At 38.1% G+C, this 24,904-nt stretch overlaps 1 protein-coding gene across 3 annotated transcripts in view; it reads left to right on the forward strand.

Moving 5' to 3' along the window:
* The window catches only part of Gld (Glucose dehydrogenase), a 179,136-nt gene that overhangs the window by 37,162 nt on the left and 117,070 nt on the right, over positions 1-24,904 (forward strand). The window contains exon 1 of one of the 3 annotated variants that reach the window (XM_067759178.1): positions 4,681-4,735. The exons of the other annotated variants lie outside the window; for them this stretch is intronic. The gene's annotated coding sequence lies outside the window, so the exon portion shown is untranslated. Of the gene's footprint in view, positions 1-4,680; positions 4,736-24,904 lie in introns of those variants that run through there. 3 annotated transcript variants of the gene reach the window in all.

Genomic DNA, 24,904 nt, shown 5'->3' on the forward strand with positions numbered 1-24,904 from the left:
CAATTTCGCGAAGCACTGTTATAAACATTCTCACTATACAAGTAAAATACTTGCTTACATATTTTGCATCCTATTCATTTGTTAAATTGCAGTTTTTTAAGTGTGAAGAAATTTTAGAAAAGTACCAACAAGTGGCAAAATTATTTCACTTTCAAAGTGTGATAGCCCCATTATACAAAGCAAATGCTTTGCTTGCAACAAAAGTTGGAAGTTGACTACATTTTCATGTCAGATGGCGCCAGAGTCGCTCGATTTGCCGTTCTCCATTAAAATACGTGCAATCTACTCATCATGCATAAGATTACGTTAACACATCTATATGAAAAACTTGCTCATATGACGGGACTTTAATTTGACTTAAAATTCCAACCGCTGAGAGTATAAAAAATACTCAATGGTGCGCTCAGAAAGTTATCAATCAACAACTGATCAACAGTTGTGTTTTCTGAAAGCACCCAAAGTTATTCTTTGCTTTCTTTTTTGGTATTAATCTGTTAGGTAATAAATGTTTGTATATGAATGCAATGAACAACAAAAAAATAAGAATATAACATCAGTTGTGCATACAAAGCTGGCATAACTCACAACTGACGAATGTACATATTTTAAAATATTAAATTTTACGTGTTTACTATAAATGAACATTATTTTGACGAAATTTGGGTTAGTATCATAGTGTTGTTTTTGTGCTAAATTTTCAATAAGTATTGTTCAAATAATGTTTTCTTGTTTAAATAAATATGTAGTATCCCTGGAGACGACGCAATAAAGTGCAGAAACGCATCGCAAAACTTACTACCTTTGCTCCAAATTCAACGGCCAAATAAGTTTTATCGAACAAAATCGTTAAAACCATGGTCTAATAAATGCACTGAAAATAAGTTTTTGATTTTTCTAGCGTACTGAAATAAAAAAAAATAAATAAATGTAAGGCGCGATAACCTCCGAAGATACCTAAGGCCGAGCTTCTCTTCTAATTTGCGTCGTGCTCCTCTTGATTTTCCCTATAAATTGGCCGGACGGGACCTACATGTTTTATGCCGACTCCGAACGGCATCTGCAAGGCAGATGAGTTTTCACTGAAAGCTTTTTATGGCAGAAATACACCCGGAGCGCTTGCCAAACACTGCCAAGGGGCAACCCCGCTTAGAAAAATTTTCTTCTAATTGAAAAACCTTATTTCTAAAATTTTGATGTTGCTTTGCCCGGGGTGTGAACCCAGGGCATAAGGTTTGGTAGGCGGAGCACGCTACCATCACACCACGTTGGCCGCGTATTGAAATGCAGTAATAAAAATGGTTACTAAGGAAACTAGGATTGGTGCTTATTTCAGATTATAATATTTTTGTTTTGGTTATTGATATTACAGAAAAATTACAAAATTTGCACACGGCGAAAGTTACTACCTAGGTCAAGTTTCTGAATTGTACTTCTTTCTCATCTATATATTCAGGAGCTGACTTTGGGCTCGAAGTCTCCCACATTCACACTGGTGTCCCCCCTGCGGGTTAGGGGCCAAATATACCCGTTGTAGGTATACCGATCGTAAGAGGCGATCTAAATAAGGCTAAACAATCCTGGAGTTTCGTTTACTCGAAAGAGGGCAGAGTGAACCTGCGCGACTCTAAGGTCGATAAAAACTGTACCGCGAGGAGCAGCACCAATCAGTTGTGACCTGATACAATATGTCGTAGATGCTTGTATTCAGATCTTGACTCCTGCCTTGAGGATACGGATGAATTGCGGGGGTTGTGGTTTCACATCATATGGTGGCGGATGTCTTTGGCTTTTCTCCTAACACGATCTCTTCAGAGTAATGCGGTCACTTTAGCCCTCGAACCAGACAATTAAGCATTTTCTTCGAAGTAATGTGGCCTTCTTCGTTTGAAAAATGGCATATAGTTTACTCTTGGTCCTCCGAAGGTTTTGTTTTACTATAATTCCTGGTGCTCAGAACGGGTTGTTCACATCCCCTAAAACTTGTATTAAAATTGTGGAAATGTATCATGTATCTGATGAGCTCTAGCATAAGAACATGTTACTTTGAGATATTTGTGCTTGGTATAGAATAGTAATGGAATTCAAGATGGAGCTGTCTTGCAACCGATTTCTTAAAATGACAGGAGCTTGGATAGACTCCATATCAGACAAGGTAATAACTTGTGATACAAGCTATTTTGGCACCAACGTTTCGGCCACGAAGTGTTAAGGTAACCAACATGGAGCCGATAGTTGTGTTAGTGATCATAAAATTAAATCCGTGTTTGGCATTGTGAGGTTGAATCTTACATTGACAGGTACTCACGTTAAAGTATACTTAATAATTATTCACACTGGTGTGACCGCTCCGGAGGGAGTGGATACCCATCCATACGACCAAGAATGTAATGGTGGTACCACGGGGATTGTTAGGCCCTTCGGGAACATGGTGGTGGATTTACTTGATATCCGAATGCGTTAAGATTTGATTAGCTCGAATGTGGAATTGCAGGGTGCTATGATCCATGACCAAGGTGATGATGTGTCCACTCGAATCATCAACCAAGGTAAGCGAGCCTTGGGAGTTGGTCAAACGAGTTTCCGCCCGTGTGCATTGGTGCGTGGTAAGTTTAGACAGACGACGGCAGGTACCTACGATCACTTCATTCACATTGGTAGACCTACCTGCTCCTCCATATAAAGGCCCCGCTGCATGCTTTGTAATTTGTTTCTTAGAATTGCTTTTTTGTTGCTATTCCTTTTATACACAACTAGGAACATATATGTATATATACTCTATGTTTTTAATCCAAATTGTGTGGAATATTTCACGGCGATGGTTACTAGGACATTTTTCTGAATTTCACTTCTTCATCATACATATTTGAATCTCCTACATTCATACTGTTGTTCCTCCTGCGGATTGGGGTTAGAATGATATTCCCGCGGAAGGTTATATAGGTCGTAAAAGGCGACCATGATACCATGGCTCATCCAATCCATGCGTAGTGAATTACTCGAAAGGAAGCAATGTGGACGATGCGTATCATTTGCGCGGCCCTATTACGGTCGTTATTAATAAAGGTACCGCGAGGAGCAGGAAAATCCATCCGCGCTTTTATTTATTTGTCTGATCAACACCCTAGATTGATGAGGAGTATGATGACTAGAACCTAGGACCTACCTAATTATTTTCTAGCTTTTAATATTGTTATTATTTGATGTAAGTATTGTTTTCAATAAAACCGTTCTACTAAAACACTTTTTTAAAATTATTTTTACTTACTTAAATTTTTTTCACAAAGTTTGAGTTTATATGCTCAAAGTATTTTGGTGTCACTGAAATTGATCTCTATCCTTGCGCCACCTGGCGTCGATTTTTGCCACAGGCCGATTTCCATTCATGTATGTAATATATGTTCCAAATATGAGCCAAATCGGACCACAAATACGATTTTTTGGAATTTCTCGATCCTTGCGCCACCTGCCGGCGATTTTTTCAGAAGTCGCTTTCCTTTCATGTATGTAATATGTGTTGCAAATATGAGCCAAATCACACGACAAATACGATTTTCTTGAATTTCTCGATCCTTGCGCCACCTGGCGACGATTTTTCCAGAAGTTGCTTTCCATTCATGTATGTAATATATGTTCCAAATATGAGCCAAATCGGACCACAAATAAGATTTTTTGGAATTTCTCGATCCTTGCGCCACCTGCCGGCGATTTTTTGAGAAGTCGCTTTCCTTTCATGTATGTAATATGTGTTGCAAATATGAGCCAAATCACACGACAAATACGATTTTCTTGAATTTCTCGATCCTTGCGCCACCTAGCGGCGATTTTTTCCGAAGTTGCTTTCCATTCATGTATGTAATATATGTTCCAAATATGACCCAAATCTGACCACAAATATGATTGTTTTTTTTTTCAATATTTCAACCCTTGCGCCACTTAGCGCAGGTTTTTTCTTTTTATTGCCATGTCATCGGGTTCTAAATTATATTCAAGTTTCATGGTTGTAGCTCATCGGGAAGTTACTTAAATTTCAATAACAAAATTCGTAAACAACGCTACACAGAGTCAAGTTAAATAAATATAGAACGATTGCCGTTTGTAAACTTTGCAATTTCCTCTAATATCAATAACAAAAACAATTGTATAAAGCAATATGTGCGCGTCCCGCTATTTAATATAAATAAAATATGCATAAAAAATATCCCAACTCACTGACTGAACCCAATACATCCCGGCATCATTCAGAGGATTTAATTCAGCAAGAGCAAATCTTACGACGTTGGACTCATAAAGTTGCTTATATCTCGACAGAGAGAGGACTTAAGGCTCTTTTTAGGCATACTATCTGGACTCTGGCCTTCTGACATCACATGCTTGTAAGGTACCCCTCGCCAGTTACAACAGATTAAGGAAGCGCAAGCTGCATGAGCACATTCTGTTTAACCTAACCTAGCTCAGCTCATGTCAGAAGCAGATCTTTTCTACGCAAATTTTTACTGTTTACTTTATTTGAATAATCCGTTACTTGATAGTACTTTTATTATTTCGTTGGTATTAACCGTTATTAGACAACAAATTTATTTAGGTGGCAATAAACAAATATGAATTAAATTTTAATCCACATACAAAGGAAGAGGTATAAGTATATAAGATTGGAACTGGTTTATTGAGTGCAGTTTGGGTAGTAGAGAAGTGCTGACGTGAGTGACAATCTAGTGCTAAGAGTCTTCTTAACGAGGTATGTAATTAGTTTTTCAAGTCCTTTAACTTAAGACAATCTATCAAGAAAACCCTAATTCGAGTTAAAACAGACCATATTTTGGCTAATAAACAAAAATTCGTTCAAGTTCCTCCTTTCCATTTATTGTTAACCCCAGCGCTATATAATTGCTACAAAATATAGTAGATCACTTTTTCTGGATTATTTCGGATTTGTTTTCGAAATCCTGTCGGGTTATATCAGCACTACTTTTGGACTATTTGGGTGCATGTTCACGATTGTTCTCGAAATCATTTCGGAGCCACCAACGAAAAATTTTGGAAAAGGTCTCTCATTGATCGGGTAGGAAATCTTTCGTGATCGTTTTGAAAACATTTTCGAATCATTTTAGGATTATTCGAGTTACTTTCGCGATTATTTATGTTTATATGATAATTTGGGATTCTTTTTTTTTGCATAATTTTGATATTATTTGCGCAGCATATTGAATATTTATTTCAGAACAATCTCCCAATCATTCTATGTTTGATTGTTTTTCTATGATTGTTTTTGGGACTATTTCAGGATTGTTTTGGACCCCTATCGGGATTTTTTTGTTAGTCATAACTTGGCTATTTTTGAATTAATTCGTATAGATCAGAGATTTTTTTGCGGGATCATCTTAGGTCTATCTGCGGCAATTCTGTGATCATTTCTTGATTGTTTAAGGGTCTTCTCAGGTCTACTTCGTGATCATTTCAGAACTATTTTCGAATAACTTCAGGACTCTTATGCGTTCCTTTCGGCTTGTTGTGGAACTGTTTTTGTCATAATTTCGAGACTATTTTAGTAATGTAGTGAAAGAATTTAGGAGCATTCTTCGAAGTTTTCCTCGGACTTATTTCGAAATATATTCAGATCAATTTCGGTATTGTTTTAAGGGTTATATCTGTTTTTTTTTTTAACTATTCTGGATAATTAGCCGATTTATTTCAGTATTACCTCTGGACTATCCCCTCGGTAACTCCAGAATATTCTATGAGCATTTCGGCTGCTTCGTGATCATCTCACGGTTAGTTCATGATGATTTTCGAAATATTTCAGAATTATTTCCTGATCATTTTCTGAATGTTTCGCGACTATTTCAGAATTACTTACGGACTATTTTAGAGTTCATGACAGCATTTTTGGATATTTCTAATGTATTTCAGGTATTTTAAAATGGTTTTAAAACTATCTCCGGTTAGTTTTCGGATCTTTTAGAAATAATGCCCCTATAATTTCTGGATTATTTTCAGAATAACTTAGAATTTGCTTATGTATAAAATTTCAAGCCTATTAAAGAATACTTCGGGTACATTTTCGGGATAATCTTGAAAATATCTCCTAAACTTTTCCGAAATATTTCTTTACCCTTTCGGAATCGTTTCGCAAATATTCAGGAGTTAATGTTGCATCTTGGAGTTCAGTTGAAAAGTGAAGCAAAATGCCTGTACAGGAAGAAAAAAGCAAAAGAAAAAAAGGAAGGCATGACTTCGAGGAGTTTGAGCTGCTGGCCACCAGGAATAACGCTCGTTCCGAGAATTCAGAGCCGTAATAAAATCCTCAAATCCCTTGCTGGCAGTACTTGGGGAAAAGATAAAGAAACGCTCATGACCACATACAAAGCAATTAGCCAGCCGATTACGTGCTACGCGTCACCCATATGGTCGCCAAGCCTAAAAACTACCCACTGGAAGAAACTACAGGCCTGCCAAAATACTGCTCTCAGAATCGCCACGGGCTGTCTTCTTATGTCCCCAGAACACCATCTGCATAATGAGGCGAGAATACTCCCCATCAGGGAGAGAAATGAGATGCTGACCAAACAGTTTCTGTTGAATACCCAGAAACCTGGGCATCCCAACAGACATCTGATTGACGAACCAGCACCGCCTAGGGGCCTAAGGAGTCATCTCCGTAAGCATTTTGAGGAAATACGGCACCTGAGAACCCAGCCGTATGAAGCGAAAAAACACAAGCAGGTCCTTGGTGAACTCCATAGACAGGCGTCGGACCTTTATGTCGGGAATTGCCCGGTGAATCCAGTACTTGAAGAAAAATATCCAGAACTCGCGGAAGAGGAACGCATACTCCCCAGGGAAACGCGTGTCACTCTTGCTCAACTTCGTTCTGGATACTGTAACAGGTTAAACTCTTACCTATCCAGAATCAACCCCGACATAAAAAATGTATGCCCCGCTTGCAATGTGTCCCCATATGACACCAACCATATCTTTAATTGTAATGTGGAACCAACGCCTCTAACACCCCTTTCCTTATGGTCCACCCCTGTTGAAACGGCAAGTTTCCTTGGACTCCCGTTAGAGGATATTGATGACAATTTGTGATCGGTCGCGGCTATTAGGTGGGGCGAGCATTGCTACAACAACAACAACAACAACAGGAATAACGCTCACAAATTTTAAAGAAAAATTTTGGTGACAGAAGAAAGTTTTTAACTCCGAGGCAAACAGAGAAAACCAAGATTATGGAGAGAACTTTTCTCTTCCCTGGAGACAGCGATGTTCCGCTCAAGGACGATGTACCGAGGAGGACGCAATGATGATGATGGAATAATTGTCCTCCCACCCGATTTCGATGAGGTCACAATAACAAAAACCAGATTAAAAAACAACAAAGCGGCGTGCGCTGTTGCATTTTGGAGGAGAGTACTTGGCTAGGCGCTTACATAAGCTTCTATGCAAAATATGGTTGGACGAGTGCATGCTTGACGATTGAAATCTAATTGTTCAAAAAGTCATTATTTTCCCACTCCACAAGAGGGGGGATCTTGCAAACTGCGCAGAATCAGCGTATTGTGCGAAAAATTTAAACCCACTGTGAATCGGCTATTTGGACGTTATCATTGCGGTTTCGAACCTGGTAAATGTACCATCGACCTGCATATCAGGCGGCCCTGGGAGTGTTCCAGATAAAACTTCTTCAAAAAATTTACGGACCTCTATGCGTTGGCGATGGCGAGTACCGAAGAAGATTTAACGATGAGCTACACGATGTTTACGCAGACATCAACATACTCCAGCGTATGAAAACACAAGGAACATATCGAGATTATTTTGGACGGTTTCGGTACTGAATTCTGAATCGGTTCTGGATTATCTCCGGATGGATTCGGCGTTATTCTGGGATCAGTTCGGCACAATTTTAAAATGTTTACGGGACTATTTCCGATTTATTCGTCAGCGTTTTCCTTCATCCAGTTCAGTTTTCCTTGTGCTTGTATGTATACATACATACTTGTTTGATGGCTCCCCTCGTGTGGATGGTTTTGACAAATGAGTTGGGGAGATATGAATAAATTTGCATAAATTGTTTTAAGTCAATTTTCGCATGTATGTTAGTATGAACTATGGAAATCAACTTTTTGATGCATTTATTACTTCCCAGTCAGTCAAATTTCGTTTGCGATTTCGTGACAATAAATGTACACACATACATACACATAAACACATTCTCCCACTTTACTTGCCTGTCTGCTTTAATTTCACACAACATAACAAATAAATTTCGCATAATTTTCTTTTAGCAATTCAAAGTGAAAATTACGTGAAAATTATTGTAATTATCAAATTGTCGCCACCAGCCTTGAGCGCAGCAATTGATGTTGCCAACTTACTGCATTTACACTTCACCGACACTTCCGCCACTGCGCAATCAATCACAGCTAGATACTACCGTTAGATAAAACACGATTCAAATCAGCTTGTGGGTGGCTATAATAGAAACGTGCTTTCAAGGTAATTTCCCTCTTAAGTCATCATCGGCAAATATTTTAGATTGGACGATAAATTCGTTGACAAATATCTTTTGGCTTTTTTTGCTTTTAATAACGATATAATTAGACTTGAACTTTGCACTTAACGGTGCAATCAGCAATTTTTAGACTATTAATAAAATTGTCTACAAAATTAAGCTTAGATAAAAGAAGCTGCATTGGCTAAACAATACATACACAAACAAATATATCCAACTATATACGCAGTTCTAAATGGTTATGTATAGCCATTTAACGTAGTAGGAATGTATGTATGTTCGTTCGCCAAGTGGCTCACTTGGCTCTAAAAAGTACCCGGTTCAAAAACCTACTCTGTTCTCAACTGCTTGGTTAGAAAAAGCAAACGTTTCCAAATGAGTACCCGGTTCTGAAAATGTACCAGTTTCTAAAATATTACCCGGTTCTGAAAATGTACCAGGTCCCAAGCAAACACCCGGTTCCCTAAAAGTTCCAGGGTCTGAAAATTACCCGGATCTAAAATAGTGTATGGTTCTGAAAAATAACCGGTTCAAAACAGTACCTGGCTTTTAACAGTTCCTGGGATCTAAAAAAAATACCGGGTTTTAAAAAACTAATCGGTTCTAAGTACCAGGTTACGAAGAGTTCCCAGTTTCCCCGGTTCTGAAAGATTACTTGGTTCAAAAAGTACCTGGCTCTAAAAGAAACCTCATTCTAGAAGTAACCCCATTTTGAAGAAGTACACGGCTCTAAAAAAAGAACCGGATCAATAATTGTCTGCTTCAAAAAAGTACCCGGTTTTATTAAAGAAGCCAAATTTAAAAAAACACCCAGTTTTAAGAGCTACAGGTTGAAAAATAACCAGGACGTAAAGAAGTTCCCGGTTCAAACAAAAAAACAAGTTCCAAGAAATATCCGGTTCTAAAAAAAGTTGAGACCGCCGTGGTGTGATGGTGGCGTGCTCCGCCTACCACACCAAAGATCCTGGGTGCACACCCCGGGCAAAGCAACATCAAAATTACAAAAACAAGGTTTTTCAATTAGAAGAAAACTTTACCAAGCGGGGTCGCCACTCAGCAGTGTTTGGCAAGCACTCCGAGAGTATTTCTGCCATGAAAAGCTCTCTGCCTTGCAGATGCCGATCGGAGTCGGCATAAAACGAGTAGGTCCCGTCACGCCAATTTGTAGGAACAATTAAAAAGAAGCACGACGCAAATTGGTAGAGAAGTTCGACCTAAAATCTCTTCGGAGGTTATAGCGCCTTACATTTATTTTTTTTTTTATAAAAAAGTATCCGATTCTAAAACGTACCCTGTTTTAAAGAGGTCCAGGTTAAAAAAGTACCCGGATTTAAGAAAGTACTCGGTTCCAAAAAATACCTGGTTCTAAAAAAGTACCAGCTTCTACAAAAGGGCTTGTTTCAAAAAAGTACCCAGCTATAAAAACATACCCGGTTTACAAAAGCACACGATTCACAAAAGTACCCGGTTCTGAAAAAGTACCCGCCGTTCGTTTTGTCTTCTTGGGCCGGATACTTACTGTGGTCAAAGGAAGAATCCGCGTTTTTACGATTCTTCAATATAACCAAGTAAAAGTATATACGAAATTGTGGCCGATTTGGGAGCAAAAGTTAATGGCAAAAAGAACATAAGTATGGCTAAGGACATAGCATTAACAGCTACGGCGAGGCTCAATGCCTCAAGGTAGCTTCAGCGAAGACAATACGCCATGGTATTGTGTCATCTAATACTGGATTAACGAACAAGCCAACGCCATACCTGCGCTTGGGAGGGGCTTTTAGGAACGCAATAGAGGAAAGTGGTTTGCGAAATAGTGCCCAAGTAGCATACGAGGTGAAACACGTACCATAGACGTCCCAGTGACACTAAGGGAGATAGAGGGAAGGCGAGAGCTGCACTTGATCTACAAGTGCGAGGCTGGAAAGTGTCCAAGTTCATGGCAGGTCTTTAAACCGTAGACTAACAACCCTATCACAAACCAAGATTCCAGCTCTGAATATAATCCGTAGTGATACAGCTATCAGATCTAGAAGCAGCAAATATCATAAGGTTTAGAAAGCTTCTAGTATTTGTCATAAGGACGTAGTTATTTTATAGCATATATCCTTGTTTTTGATGGGGTTTTTTAGTTTGGCCAGTTCAAACTAACCTTGATATAGCTCAATCTGTTTAAAAAAACGCTTTAGCCCAATATCTAAAAAAAAATATTTTTAAGTGCAGTGTTATTAATAAACACGTGCTCAAAACAATTGTTTATTGGGAATGTGCACTCAAATATGTTAGATTAATTTGAAATCATACGAAATATGTGTAAAAATTTAGTCAGGTCGCTTGCAAAGGTATACCAAATATATGTAACTTGATGTATGTTTGTTTAATGGTGTGTTCAGTTTATACTTATATTTAAGAATTCATGAGCTTAACACCGGTTTATAATAATTGAATTTCAATTATTATGTTTTCTAAGAGAAACTGAAAAGGAAGAAACATTCACTGGCATATTGCGATGGAACCATTACGAAAATAGCCAACGTAATCATCATCAAGCAATTTTGTAATGTTATCAAACAAATCTACATGGCACACAAATTAATATAGAGACAAAATGTCTCAAATTTGTTGTTAGTGTAGAAATGAGAAAAACTGAATTAAGCATGAAAACAAATACCAGCAGGATAGCCTAGTGGTTAAAGCCAACTGCAGTTTCACCATGTGATTCACGGTTCGAATCCCGGTGAAACCTTTGATAACATTACAAAATTGCCTGATGATTATTACGTTGGCGGTTTTCGAAATGGTTCCATCGCAATATTCCAGTAAATGTTTCCTTCTTTTCAGTTTCTCTTAGAAAACATAATAATTGAAATTCAGTTATTATAAACCGGTGTTAAGCTCATGAATTCTTAAATATGTAACTTTATTTGTGCTCATATTTCCTAAATTTAGCCCCCATGTGAATTCCATTTATACTTTTTTGGGGGGTTTCTGCTTTTATGTAAATAAGTTTCATTAGATGCGCATAGCTTTACCATATAAATAATAAATTTATCATTTTATATGTCGCATTTATGTCTTCTTTGTTGCATTAAGAGATTCTCTCGTGCTTAACATTCTAAAAATTTTATTCAACATTCACTTGACATTTTAAATATCAACAGAATTAAAGCTTAGCCTAAAAACTAAAACAGAATGTTGTGTGTTTGAATATAACTACATACACATTAGAGTGTGTCAAAGAAAAAACTGCAAAAGTAAGCCCCAAGTTGGCAACGATTGTATCACACACAAAATATCGAAACGCATAATCTCGACACGACCAAATCTCGACAATTTATAAACCCGACAGGATCAAATCCCAAAAACATGTAAATTGGGAAACCGCACATGATGTCATAAAATATACACATCTTCGGTATTGATCTATCATTTTAGACAGCCCTGGACAACAACACTTTCAGTATTTACAGTATTTCAGTACATAATACCTTTCTGCCTAGACGTAATGTGTAATAACGAAATTTTGATAAAGTTTTCTGGATTATGTGTTTTGGAAATTTGGAGTTGTCGGGACTTTGCTTAGGCGGAATGTTATGCTGTCGGGATATTGTCCTGTCGGAATTTCTTAATGTCGTAATTTTGTTATGCCGTACTCGTGTCCTGTCGGGATATTCGAGAATTTTTGGGATTATGTATTGTTCAGATTCTGAAAGTTGGGATTATGAAGTGCACCTATTGAAAACTTATGCTGAGAAGGTATCGAAACAAAAATTTCACTTAGTTCTGCCTGCTGAACGCGTTATAGCTCCTTGGACTACGCTTATCGTTTAATCAAGCTATGAAAAAATTCAGTATATATTGTTCCAGGTGCCACCTTGCGGAATTTTTCACCTAATTTTAAGATTTTCATCGGGTTCTGAACTGTGCATAACTAATTAAGTCTATAGCTCAATGGGAAATCTCTCAAAAATGTATCACAACACTTCACCCTTACGAACCCTAGCGAATCCTTTGTCATATGTGCTCCACTTTCATTGACAAATTAAAGACATTTTAGCTTTCAAGTCTCTAACTGAAATTCGGTTAAAATCAATCCCGAAATGCCATATCTTGTATGGGTTTCTAAACTGTTGACCCGTGCATCACTAGACGTAACTAGACTCTAGTTGCTCTCAACTTACTGTAAGCTCTTAAGTTTGTAGCTCAATAAGAGTTTACTTAAAAATCAATGACAAGAATCCACCTTTTTTGTAAACATTTTTAAACATATCTAATGGTGTTATCTTTTCGGAAGACGGATGACGCCCTGTAGGTTCTTCTCATCCCTTTCGTAACTTTGTACGTCCTTTCACATAAAAGTCCCTGCTGAATAAGAAAACAGGTATCATTACCTACAAAACCAGTTATTCTGCAAAGTGCCAGGGGACCAAATTTAAGATTTACAATTTAAGAGAATACCATAAATATCTCGATCTCTGCATCAACTCGATCTCAAGATTTCGGAATTCGCCGAAATATTTTAAATATTACTATCCATGCACTATCTAGCTAGCACTAGACAGTTTTAGTGCTGAATTGTTATCGGGTTCTGAAATATGTTCCAAATTTCTAGGCTCTAACTCCACGGCGGCCGCCGCACAGTGGCATTTTTGCTTGATTTAGACGCGTTTTTGTTTTTTTTTTTTTTTTGAAATTTAAATGCAGTTTGTTTTTAAAATGTATAAAGTTTATAACGGTAATTATCATCTCTTATAATTATTTTTCTTCGTTGAATAATCTGCTGTCAAACCGTGAGTTGTTGATGACGCGCTAAATAGTACAATTTACAGAAGTGAAATAACGCGTGGTTTAAAATTAAATAAAACTTTGTGGTGAAGCAAAAGTTAAAATATTTTTTGGCTATTTAAAATCTACACGTAATTATATTATTCTGCAAGTGTTTCAAGAGATTATTGGTTAAGTATTTTTTACGAAATTGTGAGTTTTTTAATGTGTATTATTTTTGTCCTGAAAATATATAAAACCGTGAAAAGAAAAGCCTGCCAAAAGTTTGAACCACGCTGTACCACAATAATTTTTGAATTTCTGCAATAACTCAATATTATTGCATATAACTCAAATGATTCTTCATCTCCGTAGGTCCCTCTTTTGATATAATGACGATCACAAGCAGACAGTTGTATGAGGTGTGGGTTGCACAACGTGTCCAAAAGCAAAAGGATGTACTGTTGTAGGGAGGGAATAAAAAGATACGGGGGATTGTATGATGAATGATGAATCAGTAAAAGAAAAGGAATTACACCAAATTTAATTTTATTGGAAAATTTGCTTCATGGTTTGAAGAAGATAAGAAATTTAAATATAGGTATGTTAGATTGTGAACAAAAGAACAATATAAGGCTATAAGAAAGTTTTTGTTTGTTTCGCCCATCCTCACTGAAGGGGGTTAAGGCATACAAACATATATAATTGGTTTGAATGAAATATATTAATTTTTCAGTGAGTTATTAATTTTTCGCGTCTAAATCATGCAAAAATGCCACTGTGCGCCATGGTGTGGTGGTAGTGTGCTGCGCCGACCACACTGACGATCCTAGATGCACGCCCCTGGCAAAGCTACATCAAAATCTATGAAACAAGTTTTTTCAATTAGAAAAAAGCCTCGACAGCGATTTGGTAAACACTCCGAGTGTATTTCTGCCATGAATATCTTCTCATCTGCCTCGCAGATGCCGTCCGGGGTCGGCATAAAACATGTAGGTCTTGTCCCACCAATTTGCCAAGAGAAGCTCGGCCAAAAATGTCTTCGAAGGCTATCGAACCTTACATTTATTTAGACATTTAACTTCAAGCTCAGTTACTCAAAAGTCGATTGCTAGGTTTCGCAGATTTGAACTGAAATTTCAAGGAAGTAGGTTGGGTTAAGTTGAATTGGACGGCCAATTAAGTCCTTGCATAGACGGAATGTGTCTATTTTGTTGTTATTATATTAACGATAAAGACACTCCCCGCAGGTTTTGTGGAGTGTTACCGATGTTAATGGTGCTTTGCCGGATACAAATCCTCTACGTTCCGGTAACAAAGCACAATCGGTAAGGATTAATATGACCACATTAATCCTCGTAGGCCATCACGCCTCTCCATCTCCCCCCCCCCCCCCCTAGCGCCATGAGGAACTTGGGGTCGCCAGAACCTCGCCTACTAAACATGTGTATGATACATTCATATTTGTAACAGGATTCCCCTCGCATAGGTGAGGTTGACAATTGGGATGTGGAAGCTTTGTATGTGTCCATGGTGTTTTTTGACGACCAAACCGAAAACTCTCAATTAGATACCAGGATTTATGTTAAAGAATTAATCTGTCCTCTTGGCAAATACTATAAGTTTTCTGGGAGCTAGCTTAATTGCTGCCTCGATATATGCAAAGTCTGCCGCCCGTAGTAGCTGGAGTCTTGATTTCGCGAGCGCAAAACACGAACACAGAACGTATTCAAGCATTTCGTACTACAACTCACACTTTCCAGATCTGCTGTTACTGACGAGGTCCACCTTATAAGCATGTGACGCTAGAAGGCAATGTCCAGTTGCAATGCCAATCGTGAGCATTAGGTCTTCTCCCTTTAGCGATATGAGCTACTTTGTAATTATAAGGATTTGCACATGATCTAAGAAATTTTACAGCCACTTCTTCTTCTATCCTCGCCTTTTCTGCTTGATGGATCATATGCAACTCCTGTCTTCTTTTGATTTCTCCCAAACGGATTTGGATTTCTATCGTCGACTCAGCCTGTGTTGCACCCTCCTTTGCCAATTTATCTTCTATCCCGTTATGACCGGGAACCCAGTAAAGATGTATGGTCCAGCCTGAGCGCAGTTTTTCCAATGCTTCTTTGTATTCCACAACACTTCTTGATGAACGATGTGAGATTATTGCCTTGATCACCGCCTGACTATCAACATATATATTGACGCGACTGCGAGGCTTCCTCCAGAATTTCTGCTGCTGTCTTCACGGGCTCAATTTCCGCCTGCAGGATCTGCTTTTTCTGGATCAACGCCCCTTCTGTTAATGAAGGAAGTAAAAATAATTGATATTTGATTAAACATGGAACTTTCGCTCTTTTCCCTATTAATACCGTTTAAAGTAATGAGACTTCAACAAATATCACTGCTTTGGTATTTGCGGCCAATCCTAATGTTCATATACCATATACAATTATTAAACTCAAATAAAAGCAACAAACGTCCAAATCCAAATAGCATCAAAATGGCAATTAAAACATATTTTTTAAAACCAAATAAATTCAAAGTTGTTTGCCTCGTCGCACAGATGAACGGAGTTTAGCTTTGTTGTTGTATCAGGCGGCAATTTGCTTGCAACTTTTTCAAATTTTTTTTTTTTTTAAGTTTGTTTTACTCTTTTTAGAGCTACATTAACTGTTTCTTCTTCTTCTTTAAGTTGTTTATTTTGTTACATTTCATCGCCAATTGAACTCGTTCAGCTTTGGCTTTTAAGAAAAATAAAAAACTTGTTTGCAACTTTGATTGTTCAACTAGCCGAAGATCCACAATGCTCGTAAGTTGTTGGCAAGTACAACAAATACAATAATATACCAAATTGTAGCAACTAAAGTCACAGAGAAGGGTAAACAAGCTGGTTAAATATAATCTGTAAACGATTTTTCAATTACTTTGAACAATTCTACTTGTAGTGTTACATAAGCCACGAAAAATCATCCTCTGGAACACCACCAATCAGTTGTGAGAGGCTAAAGTGTGGAGGTTGATGTTTCCCACAGTCCTACTAATTTGTGAATCACAATCAGTTTTAATTCCCTTATCTAAGGTCCCTTTCAAGTCTTTCCGCAATTTTCAGTAAAAAAATGAGAAAACTTGCAATCGATTTTTGAGTGAATAGGCGTAGATTTAAAGTCTTGAATCTAAGAAAGTACTTCAGAGCTAAATAACAATCCACACCACAGCGGAGTAGGGGGATTAGAATATACCCGTGGCAGGTAAACCTGTCATAAGAAGCGACTAAAATATCAAATTGATTCAAGGGGTTGCCAGCGCAATATATAGCTTCTCTAATCCAATTGTCAACCTCACCTAACCGTGGCGAATCCTGTTTCGTTAACGGTCGAGGCTCTGGTGACCACAAGTTCCTCACGGATGTAGGGGTGGGAGAGCGGCATATCTTAGAAGGTTAAATTTGGTCATATTAAATAGTTCCCGAGATGATCGGGCTAGTACTTTTATGGTACTTGTTACCGGAATGTACCGGATCTGCATCTGGCAAAGGCACATCCACATCGATAACACTCACCAAGGCCTTCGGAGAGAGTCCTTATCGCTACAACAATAACTACAACTACATATGACAATCCTAAATAAGGTTTAAAACCTTCGCTTGCTGGAGACAAGAACATCATATTTAAAAGACTCCTCCGAATTTCTTAGATGTATGTACATAAGTGCAAAGTGAAGTTTTTCATCCAGCTGGCACTGCATAGGGAGAAAACCCCGGAATATAAAAAGTATGCTTTTGGAGTCTCTGTGGTTTTCAACAATGACTCCAATCATAACCGGATGGATTGGCTGCATGTTAAATTTCAGAAAATTTACTTCACAATGAGGGTTGTATGGGGCCACGAAATAAGTGGACAAGGGTGCGATGCAGGGCGGGTGTTATCACATCTCCTGTGGACGCTGACCATCAACCAGCTGTTCAGGCGTTTCTCTGAGGACCCGTCAGCGGCGCTTTATGCATGTAAAATAATGCTGCGGTTTACGTGGGGTATATTGCCATCTCTCTCTCATTGGATATTTCTTTTAATTGAACGATGGGGTAGCGCTCTGCCCTCAAGTGGCGCAATGAAACCAAGCTAACCCTGCTCATGTGTCGACACCCCGTGGGATCGCCGTTAGGCAAAACGTCACGGGGGGAAAGGCAATTACGTCGCCACTGCTTTGCATGCGCATTTCAATTGCGTCATAACTAGAAAAGCCATCTTGCTCGCCGCAGTTCAACGATCTATTTTTCTGCACATTCGGGGAACTGAATTCCTAATAGAAGGCTTCTCTCCAAAAAATCTATGTACAGAGAATGTTTCGCAATCTTCAGATGGTCGGCCGATTCCAATATCATACAGATCGTCCATTTCACCTGAAAGTAGATCTACTGGGATTTTCCGGGATAAAACAGGAACGCGTCGTCGCATACAGTCCGATAAACACATGCTATTCATATAGCAGTAATATGGTAGTCTACCCATTTTAGATCCGGGCCATACTGGTGCTGCATATAATATTATCGAGCTGATTACGTCGGGTAAAAGCTGGCGGGTAGCTTCGCGTGGTCCGCCGATATCTGGCATTATATGCGTTAGGGCTCCGCTTGCTCTAAAAACTTGCTCCCCCCAAAAAAAGGGTTACGCAAGCAATCAATGCTCAGCCTTACGATAGCCCTGAAAACAACGCCGATGGCTGCACTGTATGCCATTCTAGCCATTGAACCTGTAGACATAAAGGCTCAGTGCCCCTGGGCAGCTTGAGCGGAGACTATACGGCCAGAGATCTATAGCGTATTCAATTTAAGGATAAACATACTACCAGAGATCACAGTCGTATGTAGAAGAAAAACACAAATTGGTATTCAGTGACATCCACAGAAAAGCGTCCGACCTCTATACCTTAATTACCTGGCGAACCCCGTTATTAAAAGTAAATACCCTTAACTCGCTGAAGAGGAAAGGATTCTCCCTTTTTTTTTTTTTGTTTGCGGGTGGACTGAAAAATTCCCAATGCACCATAATTGCTGCCGTCGCAGCAACCGTATGTCCGTAGACTAAAAAACAGACCCAGTTTTTGAGCCATCGCCCACCCCGGTACCACTTTCACATTACTTCAGGGTGGCTCCATATTTCTCATTTTTTAAGAGCCCACTGTTATCCACACGTCCAGGTTCCCGCTATTTGCTCTGAGTGTCGATTTAATCGCCACTGCCTCGCCTGCGCATTTCTCTGCGCTCCTTCTCAGAATCCATCAGGCGTGTTATGCCTATAAATGCCATTTTGCTCACGGCAGTCCTTCCTGTTGCATATTTGTGATATTAAATTTCTCGTGGTAGGTGCCTCCCAAAAAAATCTATGCAAAGTGAGTCTTTTCTCGTGGAAATGGGAGCAGTGGAACATGACGTGTTCTGCGTTTTCTAACTCCGTGGTACACCTTGGGCAAAGAGGATCTTCCTCTATGCTACGCTTCCATAAATACATTACAGCATTCTACTTAGGGAGACGCGCTTCACTCTAGCTCATTTTCGATCTGGATACTGTAACAGGTTTAGCTCTTACATATCCACATTCAACCCTGACACACATTATGTATGTCCTGCTAGTAACGTGTCACCAGATGACACGAGCCATCTTTTCAATTGCAGTGTGCAACCAATGCCTCTAACACGCTCATCTTACTGGCCAAACTCTGTTAAACCTGCAAGTTTACTTGGACTCCCGTTAGGGAAATTTCATGAAAATTAGTGAGTGGTCGCAACTATTGGATATAGCGAGGCACTGCTACAACAACAACAGCAACAATATCCCCTAGCAGTATCACCAAGGTTTAAACTTTACATTGGGTCTTTTAAGCTAATTATTTATCAAAAATTCAATCAGCTCATGATGGGTATAATACTTAAGACGCAAGCGAAACAGTTGCCTCTTTACTTTTTTCTTCTGATATGCGTCTACCGCATTTTCTTTCATTTAACAAATCAATAGCGCCATATAAGTCAGAATCGGAAAAGAGGATAAAGTTGCTAAGTACCATATTAGCGCTAATTTGCTCAACCAAGATTAAGAAAATTTTTTAATCTCTAATGAACGTAAATAACTCAAATAAATGTTTGCTAAATGTTAACTGTTTCTGGGCAATCTCGTTTACCGTTATACGAATAAGTCTCGAGACGGTAGTTCGTCGTACCAAGTCAATGCTGAAGACGCCAGTATAAAATGCTATAAATTACTGATCTATAAAAGCGTAACTGAATTTTACGAACTATTGCGCACACACAACGATTGTTATGTAAATAATACGCAAATAAGTTTTCTATATAAATTTTTACAATAAACATGCTTACTTACAGATCTAGAGTCTACAATTACATACGCGTACAATGTAAACTATGCAAATAAAGATTGCAGACGGCGCGATGTGAAAAAAAAAACTTACGATTTACGCATGCGCACTGAACTCGTCGATTATACAAAAACCAAAAATTAATTTAATTTATGCACCCAGAAATGAAAAGCAGAAGAAAATAATTAAACAAAAACACCGCCAAAGTAGAAAATTAGCAAACTCGATGTTAAATTGAAAGTGAAAATATTTAAAACAACAAAAACAAAATTAAAACACAAACAAACGTAAATGTGTTGTGAAAACGTATCTTAACTCTTTTTCAAATGCTGCAATTCATTTTTTTATACTCAGCTGAGCAGAGCTCACAGAGTGTATTAATTAATCGAGATAGATATAGACTTCTATATATCAAATTGATCTGGGCGAAAAAAGAAATTCATTTAGCCATGTCTGTCCGTCCGTCCGTCCGTAAACAAGACAACTTGAGTAAATGTTGAGGTATCTTGATGAAATTTGGTATGTGAGTTCCTGTGCACTCATCTCAGATCTCTATTTAAAACGAACGAAATCGGACTATAACCACGCCCACTTTTTCGATATCGAAAATTTCGAAAAACCGAAAAAATGCGATAATTCATTACCAAAGACGGCTAAAGCGATGAAACTTGGTAGGTGGGTTGATCTTATAACGCAGAATAGAGAATTAGCAAAATTTTGGATAATGGGCGTGGCAACGCCCACTTTTAAAAGAAGGTAATTTAAAAGTTTTGCAAGCTGTAATTTGGAAGTCGTTGAAAATATCTTGAAGAAATTTGGCAGGAATGTTACTCCTATTACTATATGTGTTCTAAATAAGAATTCGCAAAATCGGATGACAAACATGCCCACTTTAAAAAAAAAATTGTTTTAACTCAAATTTTAACAAAAAATTTAATATTTTTACAGTATATAAGATTCAAGGTTCGATTCGAGCTCAAGGCCAGAACAATAATATTTTTCTAATGAAAATTATTGTTATTTTTTAATTTTTCTAAATTTGAAAAATGTTTTTGGAATAGTAAGTAGAAAATTTTTCAGACAACCTGCCATAACTGCGCAGATAGATCCATTCCGAAGGGTGCTAAACCTTCGAGTCGAACATTGAATCATTTATCAATAGGCCGATAAAAACAAAAACAATTGTACAGTATATAATTAAATTATGTCAACATTCAACAAAATACAGATATAAAGGAAAATTCCAAAATGGGCGTGGCTTCGCCCCTTTTCATTTAATTTTTCTAGAATACTTTTAAGGCCATAGGTCGAACAAAAATTTACCAATCCATGTGAAGTTTGGTAAGGACATAGCTTCTATGACGATAACAATTTTCTGTGAAAATGGCCGAAATCCATTTGAAGCCGCGCCCAGTTTTTATACACAGTCGACTTTCTGTCCTTCCGCTCACCCGTTAACACGATAACTTGAGCAAAAATCGATATATCATTACTAAACTTAGTTCACGTACTTATCTGAACTCACTTTATCTTGGTATTAGAAATGGGCGAAATCCGACTATGACCACGCCCACTTTTCCGATATCGAAAATTTCAAAAAATTAAAAAAATGCCATAATTCTATACCAAACACGAAAAAGGGAATAAAACATGGTGATTGGATTGGTTTTTTGACGCAAAATATAACTTTAGAAAAAACTTTGTAAAATGGATGTGACACCTACCATATTAAGAAGAAGAAAATGAAAAAGTTCTGTAGGGCGAAATCAAAAGCCCTTGGAATCATGGCAAGATGCTATTCGTGGTATTACATACATAAATAAATTAGCGGTACCCGACGGATGATGTTCTGGGTCACCCTGGTCCACATTTTGGTCGATAGTTCGAAAATGCCTTCACATATACACCTAAAGGCCACTCCCTTTTAAAACCCTCATTAATACCTTTAATTTGATACCCATATCGTACAAACACATTCCCGGGTTACCCTAGGTTCATTTTCCTATATGGTGATTTTGCCTTATTTTGTCTCCTTCCTTACTTATTGTGTTTTTTTTTTTTTTCATTCCAAAAAATTACGCAAAACTTACGGCTACGCACTTAATTACCGCTTTTTCTGCTTTTACGGGCCCATTTAAGTTTTTCTCTCGTTTGCTAAATGTGGTTTCAGTATGTATGTAGGTATGAAGTACAAAGAAAAATGTGTGACAAGTTGGAAAATATGCAAGCAAGGCAACGTTAATGTAGCCAACAGCAACAACAAAAGCACCTGCTTATAGTCAACGCGAGAAGGCCAAAAGACGCAATAAATGTTGCAACTTAGCGCTAAAACAGATAAATTATTTTGAGTCAGTTAACGTTTGTATATACATACATACATACATGCGTGCGCATACATTCATAAAATACATACATATGTATACATTAGGGTGAACCCAATCAAACAAAAAAACAAAGGTTTCCTTTTGCTATAGCGACAAGTTGTTCAGTACATCTGAATATATAGCCCATTAAATTAGCTTGAACTGACTGGTCCATTAAGACTTCAGAATGCAGTACCTGCATTACAAAACAGCTCAGCCATCATGGCAAATACAAAAAGCTTTCTTGTATCTTTGCCACTTGCTGCGTCTAGATCTAACAGCTCTATCACTCCTTATAGCTAGAGTTTTAGCCTGGCAAGGGCAGGGTATGAGCACAGCACATACTTAATCGTTTTCTCTTCCAAGCCGCACTTCTTTCAGCTGCTATCACTGATCAAGCCTTATTTAAAGGCATGTGACGCCAGAAGACAGTACCCAGTTAGAATATCCGTAATGACTCTATAGTTCTCTCTTTTTAATGATACAAGTAATTTGTTAGCCTAAGTTTGTAAGACCTATACATGACCTTTGACACTTTACAGCCACGAGCTTAAGTGCACGCATTTCTCGCTTGGTTGATCATTCGCAACTTTCGTGTTCTATTAATCTCGCCCAACCTGATTGAGACGCATACCAGCAAGGTTCGGGATATGCACCCTTTTTAGATAGCTCTTCCGCTTTTTCATTTCCAACTGTTCCCATATACCCAGGGATCCAATATAGATGTATATTTTTAACCACACCGCTATTCAAGATAGACTGTCAATGAAAAAACTGACGCGGCTACAATTTATGCTATTTTTCTTCAGTGTTCCTACCGCTTTGGTCTGAAAAACACTACAGTGGTCTGGTAGCTTATAGTACTTGTTTATTTCCAGATCTGTGTAGTATAGCGAAGAGCAGACTCGTTCCATTACTTTGGAACCATTCGTATACATGTGTGTATAACCTCGTCTGACATTTGTGAGCCCTTGCGCCAACTTTCTCCCTCTATTGTGGCTCTAAGGGATCCATTGAAGCCAGGCAAAGATCTAGATAGACTGTCATTTGATTGTAAAATTTTCATGTATACCCTGTCCGACCCAAAAATGTCCGCTAAAAACGTTGTCGATAACAGCTTTTTTCAAAAATATGAAAATATGAAAATTTTTTTAGTAGGTCATGAAAAAAACCTTAAAAATCAAAGTCGAAAAAAAGTAAAAAAAATTAAATTTCGCAGGCTCGAAAAATATTTTTTTGGGTATGCGTAGTGGAACTTTTTTTCTGAGCCCAAATTCTATCGAAAAATCGATGGCGCGATATCGGTTAACTTTCGTCCATACACATCGACCCACCCTAATGTATATCCTTGAAACAATTTTTTTCGAAAAGAACTATAGGATATGAATAACTTTTTAAAGATTGCGCAACTTAGAGCAATAAACTTGGAATAAATCGAGGATTAATTACGACCGCAGACCTTTTGGCTCAGGACGCTGTACCACCATTGAACTGTTGCGAAGACAATTTCCAGGTTAGAGGGGTGTGATTAAACCGGTAAGCATTGTGCGTGGTAGATTAGTGGTCCATATAATCCTTGATGGCTTCAAGTCGCCCTATTATTGGTTTTGTTTATATATATTGTGACGAATATTAGTGGCACTAAGTGATACTCCCATCACTATTCTGATACAAAGTAAATAAAGCCACAACAACAATGAAGTAAGCTGCTACACTTGTATGTACACGAATAAGTCATTATGTCTACACATATGTACGAACACGCAGCCATTGTGAGTGATAACTAAGTGTCATATCTTATCTGTCAAATGCCTGACAGGATGTTCAATATGGCTACTTTTTAGCGTTTTGACAGGGTGTTCAATATGGCGGCGCCTATCTTCAGCGGGTGATAGAAAGAGATACAGAATGAGACATCGATAATCAAATATAAATCAGGTGATCCAATCACTTTGGAAGTTTGACGCCTATGCAGAAGATATCACACTTAGTTATCATTCACAATGCACGCAGCAGAGAAGAGATGCTCCCAAAAGTATGCAGTTGTAATTGTGGAAGTGTCGCTCACAAATACACGCATATGAGAAGCTATATACGTGCATCTGTAGTTATAATTATATGGAGGTAACTAAGTAAATTACAGAGTATAAAAGCACCAGCAGTAGAGGCGCTAGAAGCAGTTTTCAGTTAAGCACGCTATCTGTCGAGTAATAGAGCAGTTTCATTTGAGCTATCAGTCAGTTTGGTTATTAAGCAAGCTATTCGTTGCAAAGTATAAGTGTTATTGTGAAGTACTTTAATAAAGGTCATTTTTCCATTATTCAATATTGGAGTTATTTATTCAACAGTTTAGTGATTCGAACGTTAGCAGAGGGGCAAATAAGAGGATTTGCAGTAAATTCATTACAATTGGTGACAGAAGAGGAATTGTTGAATAAATTCCGAAGACTTCGAATACAACTTGGACATGCAAAAGTTAAGTGAATTGAAGATCCAGCAACTGGAGAAGGAGTTGGAGAGCCGTAGATTGAATACAACTGGCATTAAACTAGAACTTCAGGAACGACTACGACAGGCAATGGAATTAGAAGGAATTGACGTGGAAGAGTACGACTTTCATCTTGATAGCGAGGAAATAACTAAAATGGAAGAAACACCGCATACAATGGCGAACACAGACCTGAACATGATATTGGCTGCAATATCGGCACAAATGTCCGAAATGTCATCACAAATATCCACCAACATGTCATCCCAACTGGAATCGCAAAACACAGATGTAACACCTCAACTGTCATCTCAACTTTAAGAACAGGAGACACGCATAACATCAAAGGTGGAAACACAACTGAAGGAGCAAGTGCACGCATAACAGTACAACTCGAAGCGCAAG

Source organism: Eurosta solidaginis, chromosome 1 (assembly GCF_040869045.1).
Source record: "Eurosta solidaginis isolate ZX-2024a chromosome 1, ASM4086904v1, whole genome shotgun sequence".
Taxonomy (NCBI): Eukaryota; Metazoa; Arthropoda; class Insecta; order Diptera; family Tephritidae; genus Eurosta; species Eurosta solidaginis.